We start from the raw sequence: 20,299 nt of genomic DNA, 5'->3' as shown, positions 1-20,299 counted from the left end.
CTATCCAGGTGGTGTTACGAACCATCTGCTGCAGTGATTCAGCAGAATCCATTTAGCGCTTTCCCAGAGAGGCCGGCATCTGCCAGGCAAGGGGGAGACCATGGGGAAGCCCGGCACATCTGCCACTGTGTCTGCGAGCGGGGCCCGGGGTCAGCCCGCAGCCTCCCCGCGGGGCGCTCCTGTGTGCAGCCCCACCGCCTTGGCCCTCCTCACTGGGGCTCGTCTGCCTGCTTCATTACCAAATGGCTCATTTGGCTTTGGGAGGGAAGAACTTCCCTCGCACTTTGTGATGTTCTTGCGGTGTCTGGCCGGCGCTTGGCAGGCGCTGGACTTCCTGGCTGGCACAGGAGACGGTGCCGTTCTCGTTCCCAAGGTCATGCTGAGAGTGCTTGGACTGAAAAGCATCAGTGTATAAAGCTCCCTAAGGTGGGGGCAATAAGGGGATGAATTTCCCTGTGGGGCCGTAAGACAGCTCCAGCCCAGCAGGATTTTGCAGAACAAGTGCTGAGGGGGGCAGAAAGGGTGATGCCAGTTCTGCCTTGGGTACCCTAAATTCCTCAGGGTAAGAATTTGCCTTGGGGTAGGTCTCTGAGTGTGAGAATCAGTCAAATTTTACTCTGGGATGGGGGAAGATGATCTTTCAGATAACATGAAGAATTTCGTTAGCAGTGCTGACTTTCCAACCTATTGGTAAGAGTCAAGTAATGCTTGGCAGCGACTGCCAGCAAATACTGAGTCAGTATAAAAAGTAACTACCTGGCAACGTGTTTTCAATGCCTGTACGCATTTGAGCCTCTGGCAGGAAACATAATAGATCTTGTGTTCAAAAATCCATTGCATCTGTGCAATAGGTTGTGGCAACGAGCACTGAGAGAGGACCAGGAACATTAAATTTCTCATGTACCGGAAGGTGTCTTTAGCTCATGGAGGACCACTGACATTTGGAGGAGCAGAAGCTGCTCCCTTTCTAGCTCTGTAAATTAAATAAAAATATCTTAGTAGACTAGGAGTAGTCACACTGACTACTTGAAGGGTTTCAACCCTTCTGATGTCTAATCAGCTGTCAGAAGAAGCTGCTTTTCTTTTAATCATTTCCTTAGAGAGGTTTTTATACATCTAACAGTTTTGTTTCAGAAAATGTTTTGTAAGCAAACCCTTTCACCATGTTGCTGTCAAAGGATGTGCACAAAATCCTTGGCACAAAAGGGGAAAAGACCTTGTCTGGGATCTGGTCTGCCCTGCCCCTTCTCAGGGGCAACTTGCTGTTAGTTTTACCTGAGGAATAGATGTCTAACCTGCTGGTAAGAACCTCCTTGGCTAGTCTGTCATGATGCTCACCTCTCCCTTAGCTTAGAAAGCCTTTTTTCTCACCCTAATATCTAGTGCAGGTCATACGCTCTGATGTTTTACCTTTTTATGGGGATAAAGAGAGAGGCTCTACTGTCAGTGTGATGCCTGAGATGTAAAAATGGTCTGTGTGGAGGACTGACCCAGTTTATAAACTAGACCTGGATGCAGTCTTGGGCAAAGCAGCTGAACAGCAGAACGAACCTATTCTGAAGCCCCCTGGGTGTTTTATTTCACAGCCAGGAAGATCTAGGAGGCCCCAGGGCATAAGCTGCTGTCTGTAGGTGGCCAGCATGAGAAACAGGCTGTTGGGTTAGTGCCTGCACAAGTGCCTTCAGGAAAACGTGCAAGGTTAAGGCTGCATTTGTTCTTCAGGACACTCTTAGGGACTGACCCTTGCTTGCCCAGCAGTAGGCTGTGTTCTTCTGGGCCTTGTCTTGGGCTTTTGCTTAAGGTAGAATTTTGATCTCTTTTTAATGAACACAATTTAAATTTTTAGAGGTGCAGAGGGGAAACCCCAAGTGAGATTACCTTCCCTTTCTTGTAGCCTTCAAACTGATCGTCTGGTTCTGACTTCAGAAATAACCTCATTAGCCTCTTACTAATGAAAGTAATTTCTCTTACATTAATTCAAAATGAGGGTATTCAGACAGAGCTTGCTAAGAAAAGAGGGACAGGGCCCAGGTTACACCAGGGGTTATTAACCTTGTGAGACCATTTGGGCTGGACCAGTGTGGGACCATGTAGCCTGTGGTGGTGTTGGCAAGTGAACGAGGTAGTGAACATGAGGGTCCTTCCTGCCTTTGGCCTGGTAAAATCTGAACACTTCAGCTGGCAAGAGTATGGTGGAGAAACTCACTGCTGGGGAGGAAAGGATCTGGGGCTGCTGGGGGAGTGCAGAGAAACACCTGGTCTGTGAAACCTGGTGCTGCAGGTGCCTGGATCTCTGCTCTGCATCGGGCTGATGGAAGGGTGAAGCAGGATTAGTCAGTCCTGCTCAGTCATCCCCTGGTCTGGCCAGCACTTTGTCTCCTGGCTCTTCTCCTACACCTGGCAGAAAAGCTTTCAGCTCCATGCCTCTCACGGAGTGTGAGAATTTTCCTAAAGCTCAAGTTTACCCAGGGGATGGAGTTTTGCTTTGTGTGTGGAGCAGGTCTGAGGGAGCTCTGTTGAGCCGCTCAGCTGAAATCCAATCCTAGTTTCAGTGCCATGAAAGTGGAGCACTGAATTCCATTCAGCTCCACGTATCCAGAGGTGGTACAGACTCCAGCACTTGATATGGTCTTGTCTGGAGCTCTTTGAAACTGGGGAAGGAAAGGAGATTAAGTCAGTGATGCCATTCAGTGCAATAAGCCTGGGATAGCAGTGCTGGCCCAGGAAGGATCCCCTCCTGCAAGGGCAAGACTTGTCCAAAGAGAGAGAGAAGAGAGCCAGGCTCTGCTCCCACTGGATGAGGACCATTTTGGGGAGTTGCAACCAAATTTCTGAGGTTGCAGACTTGAACACAAAAGGTGTGATCATTTTCAGAGCAAAGAACAGGGTTCTGACTCTAAAATCATGGTGATAGTGCTGCTGCTTCTTGTTGCTGATGTAACAGGACTGAGGTGCTCTGCCTCCCAGCAACCCCAAATTCCAGCAGGGCAAAGAAGCTGCAACACTTCCAAAGGTTGCATTGAACTCCTCCCCATCAGCAGAATCAGAAACACTTCTTTCCTCTAAACTTAGGCTAAAAAGTCACCCATGACTTCCAACAAAAATACCACCTGTTATATTGGGCTCACATTCTTTAAGCCTCACTGCTTGCAAAACCAGAATTTAAAAGACCAGACAACATTTTGTTCTACAGTATTTCCAAACATCAGAAGATGAGAAAACTTACTGAGCACTGCTCTGAAGTTAGGTAGGAGCACAGTGACTTCCTTGTGGTGTTCACTGTGCCTCCAGTAGCATTCTGGCAAGTTCTTGCAATGCTTTGTGTTCACCTTCAAGACAGAAATTCCAGCTTTTTGTTTGGTTTATTTCAAACTCAACGAAAAATGTCAACTGCTTTTGGAATATGGAAACGTAAGAGATTTTTCTTGGAAATGATTTTTCAAAACATGCTTTTTTGTGTTTTTCTCTGTTTACTGAGTCTTCAGGGTATGCATTGTGGCTGTGCACAGCTGATGGAGCACAGGGGAGTGCAGGGAGGTATCCAGAGTGAAACTACAAAGCCCGAATTTGTCCCCCAGGATGATCTCATGCACAGTCATGATATCTGGATCTCTTAATTCTCCTCTCAAGTTGACATATCTAAAAGCCTTGTTGCTAAAATGTCAGAGCCAGGAGTTTCCCTGGGAGAGCCTGTCTCCACATCATGACCTGGCACAAACTCCCTTAGCTTTTACAACTGTGTGGTGTTAAAGGGTTCTGTGGAAGGAAAATAGATGTAGTGAGAGCTCTTATTGCATGCCTGGCTTCTGGCACTGCAGCAAAAGCTGCCTGATTCAGTCGGTTTCAAAAAATGGGTTGAAGTCTGATTTTTTTTTTTTTTTTTTTTTTTAATCTGCTAAGGAAAGTATTAGATTGGCAGCCTTTCAGTTAAAAGTCTCCGCGTTTGCCATCCCTGCAGATTCTCACGTGTGGAGGCATCAAATTGCAGAAAATAGAAAGTGCCTGGATTGCTGGCTGCATCCTGCGAGACTCAGCCCCGGGAGGGGGGCAAACTCCAGCTCAGTGGTGCAGAATTTTGCCCACGAGAGGCAAAACTGAACGGGCTCTGGTGTTGCACAACGTCGGAACGGGCACCACGGCGTCAGTACCTGCGAGCCTCTCCCTCTTCCTTGTGTACTTTGAAACCCCGAGGGAGGGAGAGCACGGAATGAGTAAGTCATTGGGAACAGATGTTGCACAGTAGCAGCGAAACAAATATTTTGTGTTTATGCTACTTCCATTCAAGGGTAATGTTAACACCGATGTGTCTGTGTTAACTTGCCCTTTTCTCAGCAGAATCTCAGCAGACCATTGGGGTTGGTTACCAATAAAAGTCTGCTTGGAGCAGGGTGAGTGCTGGGCTCCTGAATGTGTGCGTTTGGTTCCTAATTCTGCAAAGTGTGTTGCTTATTCCCTTGCTATGTGTCATTTCTTCCCCTGCCTGACCTGTTTGCTCTCCCCCTGCTGCCAGTGGCAGTTTGCTTTGCCTAAGGAGGAAAGGCACTACCCAGAAGGACTCCAATTTTTTTTCCCCCCCAGCTTTTATTTCTTTTTTTCCTGATAGAGTTTCTGAGTAAGAAGCAGATACCCTGGTGGGTTTTGTTTTTCTTTTTCTTTTTTTTCTGAAGAGACCTGCCTATTCCCTCGAGGCTTTTTCATGTAGATATGATGGGCTTGGGGTGCACAGCTGCCCCACCATCCCCTTGTTCTCAGCTCAGAAGGCTGGGAAGTGCCTGGCTCCCTAGCCCTGGAGGAAATTATCCCCGTGGCAGCATCTGGCTCTTGGCAGGCTCTGTGGGCAGCCTCACTGGCAGGGTTTGGAGTTCCCTTTTAGCTTTGTCGTGTGGTAATGTCAGTTGGCTCTTCGGGCTCCCTTGTTCTCTTGTGTGTCTTTTTTCTTTTTGACAAACTTCTTGATTCAGAGTTGGTCAATGAGAGTTCTGAGAATATTCCCTGGAATTGTTATCCACAAGGAATTTCTTTTACTTTTCTGCAAAGGGGGTCTTTTGGCAAATCTTTGTTTTATTGTAACAGTAGGGAGAGGGGAAAAAAAAGCTGATCAAGTTCCTGGTAGCTCGTGGAATCTGTTAGTGTCAATGGACAGGATAATTTGCTCAGCTGACTGATTATTTACAGTAGCCCTAAAAGCATTGACTCCCTCCCCAGGAAGGAAGCACAAATGGTTTTAAACAGAAAGAAAAGGCTTTAAACAAAAAGACAAAATGCTAGTTCTGCTGCTCCTCTTGAAAATGAGTGGTTTTGGGGGCAGATCTCAGCTGAAGTAAATCCTACCTGTCCCTTGGATTGTGTCACTGTGCACTGTCAAAAAACTGTCTCCCAAGGATATTACTATTACTTTCTCCATGTATGAATAAACCACTTACAAGGCATAGCTGCTGTATTATAACTTCCTAAGAGGTGCTGGCATCTGGAGAGATGACATTCCACTGGCCCTTGGGATGGAAAGAACGAGTTCAAGAACAAAGAACGAAACTCTCACTTCTGCACTCAGAAACCCAATATTCACCAAAGGGTAGGGGCAAGCCAGCAACCAGACCTCAACATCACCACTGCTTGGTGCAACCTTCCCCTTCCCTGCCAAAAACTGGGCTGCACCAAACCATCCATAAAGCTTCGTACTGCTCAGGCTGAACTTGGTGGCAGGAGGGGAGAGGAGGAGGGGGGAAAAAAAAAGCCCCCTCTGAGTGGTGAACTCTGCAGCAGGGTGATGTGTAGGATCAGCAGCCCCGCGCCACGGTGTCTATTTGCAGGACTGGCACGGTTCACGCCGCGGTCTTGGCAGCGGTGGCGCAGCCCCGGCACCTTGCTCTGCACAGACACCTTTCTGAGTGGGAGGAGGATGCTGAGCGCCTGGCTGCCTGCCAGCCCCCGCCGAACCACCACGCAAATTGCAGCGGAGCTGCAAAAAAAAAAAAAAAAAAAAAAAAAAAAAAGCTAAAAAAAAAAAATAAAACGGAGATCACCCACTCCAAGCAGTCTGTGCCATCGGCTGTCTGGCAGGATTGATGGTTGTCACTACCGAAACGCTGCTGAGCTGGAGCCAAAATCAAATGAGTGGATGTCCTCGTGAGCCTGCTTGGGGGAGAAGGGGAAAAGAAAAAAGCAAGTTAAACTAAGAACTTCTTTTCAGTTTAGAAACTGAGCTAAAGAGGCTTGTTCCACTTTATAATAGCTTAGCTGAGAAGAAGGGCTGGGAAACGTTTCCTGCTGCATGCAGAATTGAAAGGCCACAGGGCTTCAGCTGTCGTTCCTTGGTACTGATTTGTAGCAGAGGAGACTGTCAGGAAGGAGGGAGCATCTCCTCTCATCTCATCTCATGTTAAACTGTCCGTAGGACACAGAGGAATGTTTAACCAATGGCCAGCCTTGATCTTGACAGCTGTGGTGTAACGTTGATTGTGGCAACAGAGGATGGGGTGGTGTCCTTTAATGGTTTTCCTTCTTCCCACATGGACAACCAGCCTTGGGAATGCTCCAGGTCACAATCATAGCAGGGGCTGATGCATGATGATAGTGAAGTGACTGGTTATATCCCCCCCTTGGCAAATCATAGAGTTTGGGTTGGAAGGTAACTTTAAAGATCATTCAGTCCAACCCTCCAACAAAGAGCAGGGACATCTTCATAAAATGATGATAGAATGGTTGGAGTTGGAAGGGACATTAAAGACCATCCAGTTCCAACCCCACTGCCATGGGCAGGGACAACTTCACTGGACCAGGCTGTTCAGAACCCCATCTAACCTGGCCCTGAACACTCCAAGGGATGGGGCAGTCCCATCTCCTCTGGGCAGCCTGTTCCAGTGCCTCACCACCCTCATAATAAAGAATTTCTTCCTAATATCTAATCTAAACCTGTCCTCTGTCAGCTTAAAACCACACCTCCTGTTTTTCCTATTGCTATGTGCCCATTTATCTGATCTTCAACTATGTCAGGTTGCTCAGAGCCCCATCCCAAATAACCTTCAATGTTTCCCAGACAAAAAGAGGGGACTTGGTTTCCTGAATCTGACTGAGAGGTGTTACCAAAAGAATTTTGCAAAATCACGGTCGAAACACAGTGTTAGAGCCTGGTTTGTCTGTAATGGCTGAATTGAGCCAGATTTACACCAGAAAAGCAGAGATGAGGCCCTACCCCTAGCATGGGGTGGGCTCACCTTTCAGTCTCCAAATTGTTCACAAAATGGACAAGAATCATCTGGACCAACATATCCTGAGGGACTTGGAAAATGGAATGCATCAATCTCTGTTCCTTCACCTCTCGAGAGAGGGACAAAGGAAGGAAAATAAGCCAGAAAGGAAAGAGATGTGCTTCCTTTTCTCCTCTGTGTTTGGGGGGGAAAAAAAAGCTTACTTGTCTTTCTGCTTCCTCTTTCCTTCCCTCATGTCCTTAGTGTGGTAAGATATAGAAAATGAAGTGGTGTTTTTGGCCATGTAAGTCTCTCTCCTGGAATGGAGGTGCTGTGGTGCTGCCACTCACTGGGCTGAGGAATGCTGGGTCTGGTCCTGCCTCTCCCATTGTTCCTACTGATACTGGTAGTTTATTTTTTGGGGGTAGATCTGAACTATCAAAACTAAATCCATGGGCCTTACTAGAAAAAATGGTGCAACACACTCTCGAATTACATGAACAGATGTGATGCCTAAGGTATCTTTGAGCCTGCTTGAGCTGAGTTAAAGCCTCCTGCCTGGTGATGTGACCTCTTCAGGATGCATCCCTTTGTTTTCTTCTGGTGTGACTTGGAGGGACTGATCCTAGCAGGGAGGTACTGCTGTGGGGACATCCTTGTGCCTGCAGTGGGGAGCAGTGGGGGGACAGGGGATGCTTCCTTCTGTGGCATTGGCAGAGCCTGTGTTGCTCATTCCTGGAGGGATACCAAGCTGCAGAACTAAAATGCATGGTAAACACTGCAAAGACTGTGGCTACAGTGAGGTAAGCCCCTGCCCTGCAGCCCAGTACTTCTTTGAAGTTGTATCCTCTGAGAGATGATCCCTCCTTGTTGTCCAGGCACTGAGTTGAACTCTTCTTTTCTTTTCCTCAGAGCTCCTGCCCTGATGGACAGGAAGCTCCACTCTTCAGATGGGCTATAAATATTTAAAGCAGGAAGCATAGGATCCTGGCCATCACTTCTGTGACTTACAAACCTAAATTACTCCTGTAAGGTGAATTCTTGGTTTGGAGGGTACCTAAACAGCATGTTCAAACACTTCTCCCTGAGCAGGCACTTCCTCTCTCTGTTGGCTTCAGGAAGGATGCTCATCCCAAGCTACCTCCTTCCCAACTCTGGTTCCAGGTTCAGTCTGGCTTTGCAAACCCATGGGCACCTTCAGCCTGATGGATCCTTCCATCTCTTCTCTGCTTCCAAAGAAAACCATGTCCAAGTGTTGTGTCTATCCCTAGAAGAAGGGATATATGGAAGATGTGGAGGATAAACTGGCTGCCTGTTGGCGTCTGGTCAAAGCTGTGACTTGGTTTGGTTCATTCTCCCTCCCTTTTCCCTGTTAGTCCAATGTTATCTTTACCTTAAGCAGTACAAGAGAAGAATAAAGATTTAAGCTCATTTAACCTTGAACACAGCCATTAGTTAAGCAATTAAAATTAAAGGGTGAGTTAATGGGCAGTGTCAAACATTCGGAGAAACATCTGTTGTAATAGAAGTCTGCTTTTTAGTTGATGAATAATTGATCTTCTGTTTGTCAGCACCTAAGCCCAGGCAAGGCAGGAGCACTGGCACTGCCACATCATCCCCAGTGCCCCCTTCCCAAGCCACAGGCTCCAGGGGAGCAGGAACACCCAGCCACCACCACTTGGAGGTACATTAGGAAAACCACCTGCATTGCAGCCCCTTGCTGAGGTTGTCCCTGCTGGGTCTCTTAGCTGGGATCAGATGTGTTACTTCAAGTCTAGAGGAATCAATGGTCTATTTTTGAGTCCTTATTAATGCATGTGTGGTTGGATGCAGTGTCTGGACACCCTTAGCCAGGGATGTAGATGACTCAAACCTCTTTGAATTGAATCACTGAGTTAAATTTACTTGCTTTTTGGCAAGCAGTGGATGCGAGGGAACGTCTTCACTAATGCAGTACTGTAATATTATCCAGAGTTTGAGGGGCAAAAACTGTGTTTGTCTCTTGGCTGTGGCAGAGCCAGTATTGCTGGAGTCACTGCTGCAGTATTACCATCTCCCACAGACATCCCTCTCCCCCTAGAATGGAGACCAGCAAAAGAGATTTGGGTGAAATCTTGTGTCCTGTGAGATGGAGGAGGGCTCTGCTATTGCCAGCAGCAGGGTGCCCTTGGTGCCTGGTCCTGCATGCCCAGCTGGAAAGCATTTCCCAGCCAAGCCAGTCTCCCTGTGGGGTTGGAGGTGCCTTAGCAGGGTGGGGTGATGGAGCAGGGTCTGGTGCCCGTGCTGAGCTCCTCGAGGCTGGGGCTGGGAGAAGTGCCAGCGCAACCCAGAAACTGAATTGAGGACATGAAACATTTGCAGCGTGGGATGTGGGAGAGGAAGCCTGGGTCACAGAGGATTCTTGACGTGTTGTTTTCCATATTACCTCTCAATCCCTTCAGAAGAAATCAAACTGAGCCTGTTGTGCAATTTTCCATAATTTGAGCATGCAGAACTGTGCAGCAAACTGAACTAAATCAAAGCCACTGTCCCAGTCCAGCACAGAAGGGACAGTGGGTTTTTAGCAAGCCCAGGTGAGCCCCTCCTCCCCCATATGGGGGATGCTATGAGCACAGGCCCCTTTATAGAAGGCAGTTGGGAAAAAGCAGTGGGAAGGCAACAGAAAAAGCAGAAGGAAATTATTTTGAAGGTACCTCAGGGATGAATGTTGTCAGAATGTGGGTTCTACCCCTGCCTCAAGCTTTTTCAAGTCAAGCTTTTACCCTCTGAGGTAAAAAAAAAAAAATAAAAAAAATCCATCTGGCTATTTGTTAGAGAGAAACACAACAAAATCACCTCCACCCTCCTAAAGAAACCAGTTGTATAAATATATCACTTTCATACACTTATCTTTTTTCCCCCCTTCCAAACTATCTGTACAACTTGAATATACACAAGAGTTCAGGATTTTTTAAAAATTGTGTTCATGGGTATGTGCATCATAAGCATAAAGAAAGGGAAATAAACTGAGATGGGAAAATTATCTCTGTGTCTTCTGCTGGTTTTAGCTGACAACAAACAGAACCTGTAGCTCAGTTTCTTCCCCATCTCCCCCTCTGCATGTAGAGGCTGCCTAAGCATTTGTCTGCATTTTTGCTGCTGCTTCCACTTCCTTCTCTGCTTCTTTGGAACAGAGCAGCTCTTTCTCAATTTTATATTGAAACTTCTATTTCAGTGTAAAATCGTCCCTGCTTCATTGTCAAGTGTTTGATGCCTTTCCCCACTTCTACCTTTCATTAACTCGTCAATATTGCCTTTAACAACGTGTGAATGCAAACAGACCTTGCTCTGAGGCCTGTGTACAGCAGACAGCAAATGTGGCTGTTCCAGGGCTCTTCAGACAAATTGTTTTTAAGCAGAATTTTAACTGCTGAGGTTATGAACACACAAATCAGCTCATCCAACTGTGTGTGGGACGTGCACAGAAGAGATGTTCATGTTGAACTTAGCGTGGAAGCTTTTTTAAAGCAGAGATAACTGTGAGGATGGATAAAGTAGAGGGTTTTTTTTATCCTAGATGAATTTTGTTTGAGGAAATCAGACCAATTATTAAGGAGATTGTATTCAAAACTGTAATTCAGCCATTTTCAAATATGAATAGCAAAAACCCCCTCAGAAACAAGAACAAGAACTACAAAAACAACAAAAATCTCAGAACTCTGACTTTTCAAATTTACTTATTCCTGTGTTCTGTATTGTAGAGCCAAGTGTGTATTTGCTAACTTTTTCCCAAAATTGCATATTCATATCTCTGCCTCAGCCCCAAATGCAAATTTGCAATTTTCCAAATGGTGATACAAATGACACTATTTCCACTATAATAACCTGGTTACATTTTCTTGGTGACAAAACTACAAAAAATCATAATCGTGCTTTCTTTCACCCAAATATTTTGAAAGAAGGATCTCTGAAGAAATCTCTGCTAAGTAGTTTAGCTGAAATTCATGTTTATTGACTTAATGGAAGAAGATTTGAGCCTTGGGTCAAACTTGAGCTTCCCCAAACACCACTTTTTCATGGTTTTCTGAGGCAGGTATTTTCTGAGCTGACTTCTTTCCACCCCGCTGTTTACTCTACAGACAATAAAAAGGGGATTTACCCCAGAGCTTTCTTGCCTCTGATGAGCATTTGCCCCCTGCACACCACGTCTTCTCAGAGGAGGGAGCAAAGCAGTGCTGATTTATCCCAGGATGCAGGTTACAGGAACAGCTGTTTTTGAAATGTGGAGTTTGTGCACATGAACAGAGGATAGCTGGGAGCTGCCAACTGATCTGCTGTAAGCTTGCCCTATACATTGTTACAGCAAAGGATTTGAGTGGTAATGCTTAATTTTTAATTGCAATTTCATTAGGATTATCAGCTAGTTATTTCATCCCTGTTGGTAGTGGCTGGGCTGCAAGGGAGGTACAGGGGCATCCTCTGCCTGGTCCAGCCAAAACCTGTGTCACTCTCCCAGCAGGGGCAAAGTCAGTGCCTCTGCCTGAGCTCTGCAGAGCCCACACACAGAAGTCCTCATGCAAAGGCTAGAAACTTTCCGGGAGCCCTGCAGATGCTTGCGAGGACAAAGTGAAGTTGGGGATGTTACAAAGACATCCCAGAGTCATAGAATCATCAAGGTTGGAAAAGACCTCCAGGGTCATCAAGTCCAGCCTTTGACCCAACACCACCTTGTCAACTAAACCATGGCACTGAGTGCAAGATCTAGGAATTTCAGGGATGGTGACTTCACCACCTCCCTGGGCAGCCCATTGCAGTGCTTAACCAGCCTTTCAGTGAAAAACGTCTTCCTGACATCCAACCTGAACCTCCCCTGGCGCAGTCTGAGGCCAATTCATCTCATCCTGTCACTGGCTGCCTGGGAGAAAAGGCTCAGCCTCACCTGGGTCCTTTCAGAAAGTTGTAGAGAGTGATAAGGTCTCCCCTGAGGCTCTTTTTGTCCAGGCTCAACACCCTCAGCTCTCTCAGCAGCCCTTCATACAACTTACTCTCAAACTAGCATCTCTCTCCCCAGAGATGCTGCTGAGGCAAGTCAGAATAACTACTGCTTTGTTTCAAAATAATAGAGGATTGATTTGGCATTTTCTTCTGAAAAGCTGCTTGCAGTGTTAGCAACTACCCAGGAAAAACAGAGGAGAAAGGTACAACTTCCCAAGCCCTGGGTGTTCTCCCCCTGCCCGTGACTGACAGCTCCGCTCTGCCTGTCATCTGCAAATGAGCTGAATTCCTCACCATAACAACAGTTGGAAGAATCTGTTTTTCTAGCCTAGAAATAGGGGTTTGGCCTTGGCCTTTTTTGGGTAATCTGCTTGGAATTTGGTGGTGGTGGTGATGATCAACAGTTGTTTAAAGCTGCTGGCAGCCCACTGGCCTTCATGCATCGACTCGGTGGTCTTGGGCTCTTTCCAGCTCTGTGCATTAAACATTGCTTTCCCATGATGCAAGGAAAAGGGTGCAGTCGATGCTAAAAGGCAGAAAATTTAAATCTGATGAAAGGAAATGCTTTTCCACACAATTAGCCTTTGGGATTTGTTACCACATGGAGCTGCTTAGGCCAAACATTTCACATGTCTTTGGGGGGAGGAAAGGGTGTCTGGGGATTTATATGGAAAGCAGATTTTCCAAGGAAAAAGGTTCAAATTAGAATGAGGCGTCTGAAGTTCAGAGCAGGAGTTTTAGCTTCAGTCTGAGTGATTAAGAAGCTCTCTGGACTGCAGCAAGGTCTTGAATTGCAACCTGCAGTCCCAAGTGAGCATCACAACTACTGGCTATGCTGTTAACCAGCTTTCATAATTGGTTTTCCTACCACCAGTTCACCCAGCAGCATAAACTTCCCCACCAGAGGACTTTCAGCAGTGGTACAGTTTGTTGCCTTCCTCCTTGGGGCCACAGCAGCACTATAATGCACTGGGCTTGCTTGATGATTTCGTGTGTGGGCAGCAAAGGCATTAGTGGCTTTCCTCATCCCTCCAGCTGATGGGTGACTTTGTGCTGTGGGAGAGGTCAAAATGTGCCTTCCCTTCAGACAGGAGCAAACCACAGGAAGTTTTGTGTATGAAATAAACTCTGCTGCATGGGCTGGCAAGGCTGAAGCCTTGTTCCTGGGAAAGATTTCTCCTGGCTGTAGCCTTGCAGGTGCTGGGCCCCTGAAGAGCCACCTGAGCTGGAGTTTTATTAGAGTTATGATGGACACAGCCTCCTGTCCTGTAGTCACATCATGTTGAAATCAATGTGCTTTTTAATGGTTGGGTTTTCTTTCACTTTTGTTTTGAGAATGCCAAGACCATTTTTAAAAACTGAAAAATTCCCCTCTGGGTTTTCCAACTCCCCCTGAAATATCAAGCCCTTCATTTAAAATCAATTTTTATTATTAGTTTAGATTTTACTGGACAGTCTTAACTTGCATCCAGGTGTTTTGTTAGACTGGATTTGTTCCCATGTGCCACAATGAGTTTCATCCTGCAAAATGAGGCAGTTGCAGAAAAGGGGGATTTTAGAGGAAGTCCATCAAACCAGAAAAACACATGGCAGAGCAAGAGACTATTGCCATTATAAACAAGTGTTTGGTACAAACACAAACGTCTGCAGAAATTCCCTTGTTCCAGTGGGAGGGGCTGAAATTCAGAATATTCACTGAGCCTTGGGAGCTCCTGCCTGTTGGGAGATGGGTGGATCTGCACAGTGCTAGAGAAATGCATAACAACCCCAAATTTCCTCATTTCCTTCCTTGTTATCTACAATACAAGGACATGAGGATTTATAAGTGTCCTTTAATTTGCCCCTTATTTGCTGTCAAAATCACAGAATCACAGAAAGGTTTGGGTTGGAAGGGACCTTAAAGATCATCCAGTGTCAACCCCCTGCCATGGTCAAGGGACACCTTCCACCAGACCAGGCTGCTCAAACCTCCATCCAGCCTGGCCTTGGACACTTCCAAGGATGGGGCATCCCAGCTTTTCTGGGCAACCTGTTCCAGTGCCTCACCACTCTCACAGTCAAGATTTTCTTCCTAATATCTAATCTATACCTGCCTCCTTTCAGTCTAAAGCCATTCCCCCTTGTCCAGTCACTACTTGCCCATGTGAAAAGCTCCTCTCCAACTCCTCTGTATTCTCCTTCAGGTACTGGAGGGTCTCCCTGGAGCCTTCTCTTGTGTCCCAAATAATGTATCACAAACAGGTGACTGAAAAAAAAACCCGCTGGAAACAACTGTTGGCCTTATCAAAGTCCCTGCCTGCCTCCAGGCTAGTTTTAAATGTATATTGTAATACAGTAATAGCATTGCAAAAGCAGGGTAGGTAGTTTTTGTCACTACTTTGTCACTTGCATTACACTTTTGTCCGTGTGAACGTTTTCTTCTTATCTTTTTAAGCCTTGAAACACCGCCTAAGCCTTGGCTAAGCCTTGAAATACGTTCTGAGCCTCGAAGCTGTGCGGATTGAGAAGAGGAGAGGCGGCTTGTCTCTCACTGCTGGCCCAAGAGCATCCTCTAGTGTGGATGCGAGGTAATACTGACACCTTGCCTTAAGAAAAACTCTGCCGGAGCGAAGCAGCAAAAACGCAGCATGATATTAGTGGTAAAAGGCAGCACGAGGGAGGGAATGCAAACACGGGCAGTGGGTGCTGCTTGTCCCCGCTCCAGGCTGGGTTCAGGAGGAGGTGACAGCACCGAAACCCCCGTGGGCTGAGCCTGGGAGATGACTGGGCAGCTCTCATCTACTAATCCTGAGTGAAAGTGAGTGCCAATCATTTCATAATGTTAAATGTATTGATGTGGCCAGGTATATCAAAAGTGGAAGACTTGCTGTAGGCAAACACCTTAAAATAGTTTAAAATGTGTATTGTGCACTTATAGATTACAGCAGTTTCTGTAAGGGGTGAGTTTTGAGTATAAATGTATCTTGCTAAAAAAGGTAAGCGAAACCACCTTTGAGGCTGTGGGGTTTTTTTTTCTTTTTTCTGTGAAAACCTACTTTATTTTCGGTAACAGTAAGCAATTTTTGTGCACTGAGCAACCAAAACCACATTCTGATTTTCACTGCACTGTAAAAAATGTGCCTCCATTGAGAGCAGGAGGACTGAGCTGCCATGACCAGCTGCCATGGTTCACTCCTAGGGTGTAAGGGAGTGCATCTCCAGTAGACAGAAGGCTGGATAAATAATGAAGAGTGCAACTAAAGATTTTTAAATAGTCATTACATGGCTATTTGGTGTATTTATGCTGTTATGGTATTATATGACACAGATCTAGTCCCCCCTGTGTCTTATTTTTTGTTCTGTAAAATGGAAAAAAACAAGTTTAATTTCACTGCCTCAGGAAGGGATAAGCTAATTATCCAGAGTGTGCATCTAAAAGACGATAGGGGGCTGTATAATTATTGCTGGTGGGTGGACACATGGCCAATGACAGTGTGTTACCTTCCAAAGCCTGAACAGAAGAAATGAGGCCACAGTTTCCTTCCCCACCTCACTGCACCTTGGAATCATAGAATCATGGATTGGGTTGGGTTGGAAGGGACCTTAAAGATCATCCAGTTCCAAACACCCCTGCCATGGGCAGGGACACCTTCCACCAGACCAAGTTGCTCAAAGCCCCATCCAGCCTGGCCTTGAACACTCCCATTCACAACCTTTCTGAGCAACCTGTGCCAGGGCCTCACCACCCTCATAGTAAATAATTTCTTCCTGATATCTAAATCTACCTTTCCTTCAGTTTAAAACCACTAGCCCTTGTTGTGCCCCTATGCTCCCTGATCCTTCATCTTTCCTCTCCTTCTTAAAGTGCTGGAACCATCCTGTTTTCAGGGTAGTTAGGTTTTTGTTTTGGTTGTTGCTGTTTGCTAAAAACTTGCAGTGAAACACTGCTGAAACCTTCTGGAGGAAGGAAGGCAGCACGTGCTCTGACCTGGAGAAGCTCACATATAACACACTCCATCTGTGCAAAAATTTGGAAGAAGTGGAGAGGAAGGGTGAGATCAGGACAGACACAGGTTGGAGTAATCTCACCTCAGTGGGATGAAAGGCTTTGAAAGAAGCTTTGAAGGGATAAATACTTATCCAACATGGGAGCAAACAGAAAATGAGATAAGAGCCAATAGAGCTTACCCAAAGTCCACCATGCCAGCCTAACCTGTTAGCTTCCTTTGATAAGAGAACTGATCTTCCAGATCAGATCCATACACTACTTGCCTTGTCTCTCAGAGCAATTGAGAAAGCCCCATTTGGGAGATTATGAACTCAGATAGGAAGTGGTAGAAATGTTGTGGTGAGGTAAGGAACTGGCCAGGGTAATGTAAGTAGCAGGGAAAGCCTTGGGGAAGGTGCTGGAGACATTCCACAAGAAGACTGGAAAATCATTGCCAGTACAGGGGAGATGGTGTGTCCCACTAGGGCACAGATGGAAAAAGTAGGAGAAAGGGAGGAAGTTCAGTTGCTGTGAGTATGAGCTCATGGAGTAACAACAGAGTTTCTGCCATCAAACAGGTACTCAAGACTTGGGAATGGCTGGGAAGGAGAACACATCAGTATCTTCACTGAGAGCAGGAGGACTGAGATCCACCAGCTGCCATGGCTTTGACAGTGGTGTGTCCTCTCCTAGGATGTAACTGGTGGGGATGGATTTCCAGCAGATAGAAAGCAGGACAAAGGTCAAAGAACAGAGGTGGGTGAGACTTCACCTGGGATATTCTGCTCAGTCTGGTCCTCTGTGTGAGGTACTGGGCATACCTACTAGACAAGGCAAGTGGTTTGGGGAGAACAGGCACAGCTTTTTATAGGTAAATATTGACGCTGGACAGGATGATCATTGCAGATCCCTTCCAGCTGGAACTATCCTATTCTATTCTAACACCCTAAAGAGAACTGCTGGGCATACCCCAAAATCTTGAGCTTACTTCTTTTGCTGACTTGTGATTTAATCAGATCATAATGCTAAACACAAGATAAACAAGTTCAAGCAACACAGATCTTGAAAATCAAATGAGAATTGTTAATGTCACCAAGGATTTTGCCCATTCAAGGTACTGAATTGCAGGTTGACAAGTTTTGATGACTGATGCCCTTCCTTCTGCAGCTGGGGTGGTTCTGTGCATTGGGAATGTGTGTGTGGACACTTGACCATGGACTTGCAGGGCTGATTGCTCACTTCCTGCCCTGCCTTGCTCCTGTTTCCTCTGAGTAACCTACTGCACTCTCACCTTGAGAGCACACCAGCAACACTTAGTTTATGCTGGCAGTGGCTTCAGAGGGTTAGTATAGACAGTGCAAGCCTTGCAACAAACAGCATGAATAGATACAGGTGGGGCCAAATGATGTGTCATTTGGTCAATAAAAACCCTCTTAATAATACTCTAGATTGTAGAACTGCTGCATAGCAGTGGTGAGGGGAGGTGTTGCCAAAATTATTCATCCAAACGTATACAAAGCCTTGCAACCCCTTCCCCTATTCCATCATTCCCTGCTGAAAAGAGCAGCAGCTTAGCTCCTGATTGGAGTGAGCATTGGATTGGGTGCTGAGGGATGCTCTTCCACTCTGTTTTAACTGGCAATGCCACCTGCAGCACTGACTGACAAGTTCCTCCTTAGATCTCAAGTGATGCTGCCCCTGCCTTATGGTATCTCTCTGCCTTCTCTTCTGTCTTTCTAACCAGGTTTTTACTCATTCACCCAGCCTGTACTATTTGCCCCATGTCTGCTGCAGGAAGATAGGCTCTGGAGTCACTTCTGTCTTGCTTTTTGGCTCTTTGGCTTCTGTCATTTTTGTGGAAATCCATCCTACATCCCCAACACTCCATCCTGTCCCCCAAAACCAGCCTTCTAGCTATGTCATCTCCCTTCAAGTCCAGAATCTGCTTTTCTCCAGCAACTGAGCCAAGATCAATTTGTAAAGTCTACGGTTCTGATTAGTGCAGGCAATTGCTTAATCTCTTTTAAGTCTCCCCCTACCCTGGAAGGCTTAGCAGTTGCAAGATCCCTTGTATTCAGCTGATGGACTTGCTGAGCACACGGATTGTGGTGGGAAGCCCTCCAGAGCCACATCGCCTTGTGCATGACCCAGCTCAGGTGAATCACTAAAGCTCAGTGCCAAGAATCACAGTAATTGCATAGAGGCCTGAAGAAAAACTCTGTGCAAGCTGATCTATAACAGCTTCAGAATGCAGTCAGCCCTTCCAATACAGATGTCCTAAATCCCCTCTGCACCTACCAGTATCAAGGAGCCACTGGTAAAGGAAGGCAGAACATGACCCCATGTGCCTTATATCTCTTTGTTACAATTTATATTGCAAATGATAAAAATGATTGTGAGTTTAAGGAGAGGCTGGGCAGATTCATAAAAGGCTGTTTAGAAGAGGGAAGCCACACACACCTCAGGAAGGCTCTGGCAGCCAGACTCTACCTGTATTTTTGCATTTTCTTCCAGGAATTCACTTCTACTGTGGCCAAGAAGGCACGGGATACAGCCATTAACAGGAAAGCCATCACTTTCCAGAGCACCTGTGAGCTCCTGGGTCTCATCATACACAGGCTCTGCCTGTGCATGGCTGCCCACACTGGAAGCTTTTGTAGCCTGGACCTTCCTGCTTCACATCAAGAGTAAGGAAAAAGTGCTGCCTGAAATGCAGTTGGCAGTGCTAATTCTGGATCAAGAACTTTATCTTCAAATAGCAAAGGCTGCAGTTTAAACCTTCCCCTGAGCACAGGGTGATGTGTGTCCCTGACAGACAAGGACACAGCATGTGAAAGTTTTCCTTGCTGAAGTCATCAGAAATTTACCCCTTCACACAAATGAGGGGCTTTTCTGGCCATCCCCCACCTTCCCATTGCAAAGGAACAGAGAGATATGGTCCCATACAGCAGTCTCCAGTCAGCAAATCCTCCCATTGGGAGCAGTGAGTTTATGAATTTTCATGATATCCATTAGTAGTAAGCAGAAGTTGCCTTGAGACAGATTTTTTGTTAATTAACTTTCCGAACACACACTTTTGTTTCTGACTGGTGAATGAATTTGGTATTCAAAGTCTTTCTCACATGCCCAGGCTTTTGTCTTTTTCTTTTCCAGGTTAATGGCTTTATAATTCTTCATGGATAATAAAATAATTACCAAAAGGCAAGAGCAATAATTACACAGAGCTGAATAAATGGACGTGGTCACAACCTCAGCTAATATAAAGAGATTTTGAGGGATCTGTTCCTACTAGATGAGGATGTTCAAAGATTTTCCTGCCCTTCTTCCTCCTCAGAAGAGGAATTTGGAGTGTATGTTCTCAGGGATGTGAAACTGTGCTGTGTAAGGATGTCAGCATCTTCAGGTTTACTTCTCAGCTTTTTGATTTTGTGCTGTCTAAGAAAAGCATTCAGAGCACAGATGAAATACTCAGATGTGCTAAATACTCCCAGCACAACTGCTTTGGTGACTGAAAACTAGAATCCCAATTGCTGAGCCTCTTGCACTGTGGTGGATCCATGAAGATGGGCAGTGGCACAGGGGGATGGGAAGTTTCCAGGAGCAATGCACAGGAGGACGTGACTCAAATCCAGAATCCAACCAGCGAGGGATTTCCTGAGCTGAGAGGGCTGGAGGGATATATGGGGGTTCTGCACGGGCACAAGAGTGGAGCAGTTCAGATTAACTTTCTTCTCTGTCCAACCAGCTCTCCTCCCTTCTGCCAGAGCCCAGAGAGAGGCCCCAGGGCTGAACTCCTGTCCTGTACCACCCTGGATCTCCTAAACCCTGAGGGACCAGATGCAGCCCAGTTATACCATGATATTTTTCATAGCCAGTAGCAAAGAAGGTAGTGGTACTCAGGTGGCACTCCTGAGAGTGCCTGAGGGCTACAAACCAAGCCATTCCCATGTTTTTAACAGGTGTCAGTTTTACACAAACCACACACCTTAGAAGCAGCAGCAGAGTGATGCTGGGTGCAGTATCCAAATCTAGTTCATTCTGTTTCTTGCCAAATCTTTGCTGAGGCCTGTATTTCACTAATGACTTGCCAGTTTGTCACTTCTTAATTTCCCTACCTTAATGCTATTACTTACTGTGAATATGATTGCAAACAATAAAGCAGTCCGCAAAA

The 20,299-nt window shown here is 46.1% G+C and overlaps 1 long non-coding RNA gene across 1 annotated transcript; it reads left to right on the top strand.

Moving 5' to 3' along the window:
• Positions 1 to 3,760: 3,760 nt before the first annotated feature.
• Positions 3,761 to 20,299, top strand: LOC310910132. The gene is made up of 3 exons (XR_014590252.1): positions 3,761 to 4,211; positions 14,596 to 14,728; positions 18,643 to 20,299. It is a non-coding gene; the product is annotated as an uncharacterized lncRNA (long non-coding RNA).

The sequence above is a fragment of the Zosterops lateralis genome (assembly GCF_965231275.1).
Source record: "Zosterops lateralis genome assembly, chromosome: 6".
NCBI classification, from domain to species: Eukaryota; Metazoa; Chordata; class Aves; order Passeriformes; family Zosteropidae; genus Zosterops; species Zosterops lateralis.
The sequence above is the reverse complement of the archived record's forward strand: the minus strand, read 5'-3'. Positions and strand labels throughout refer to the sequence as shown.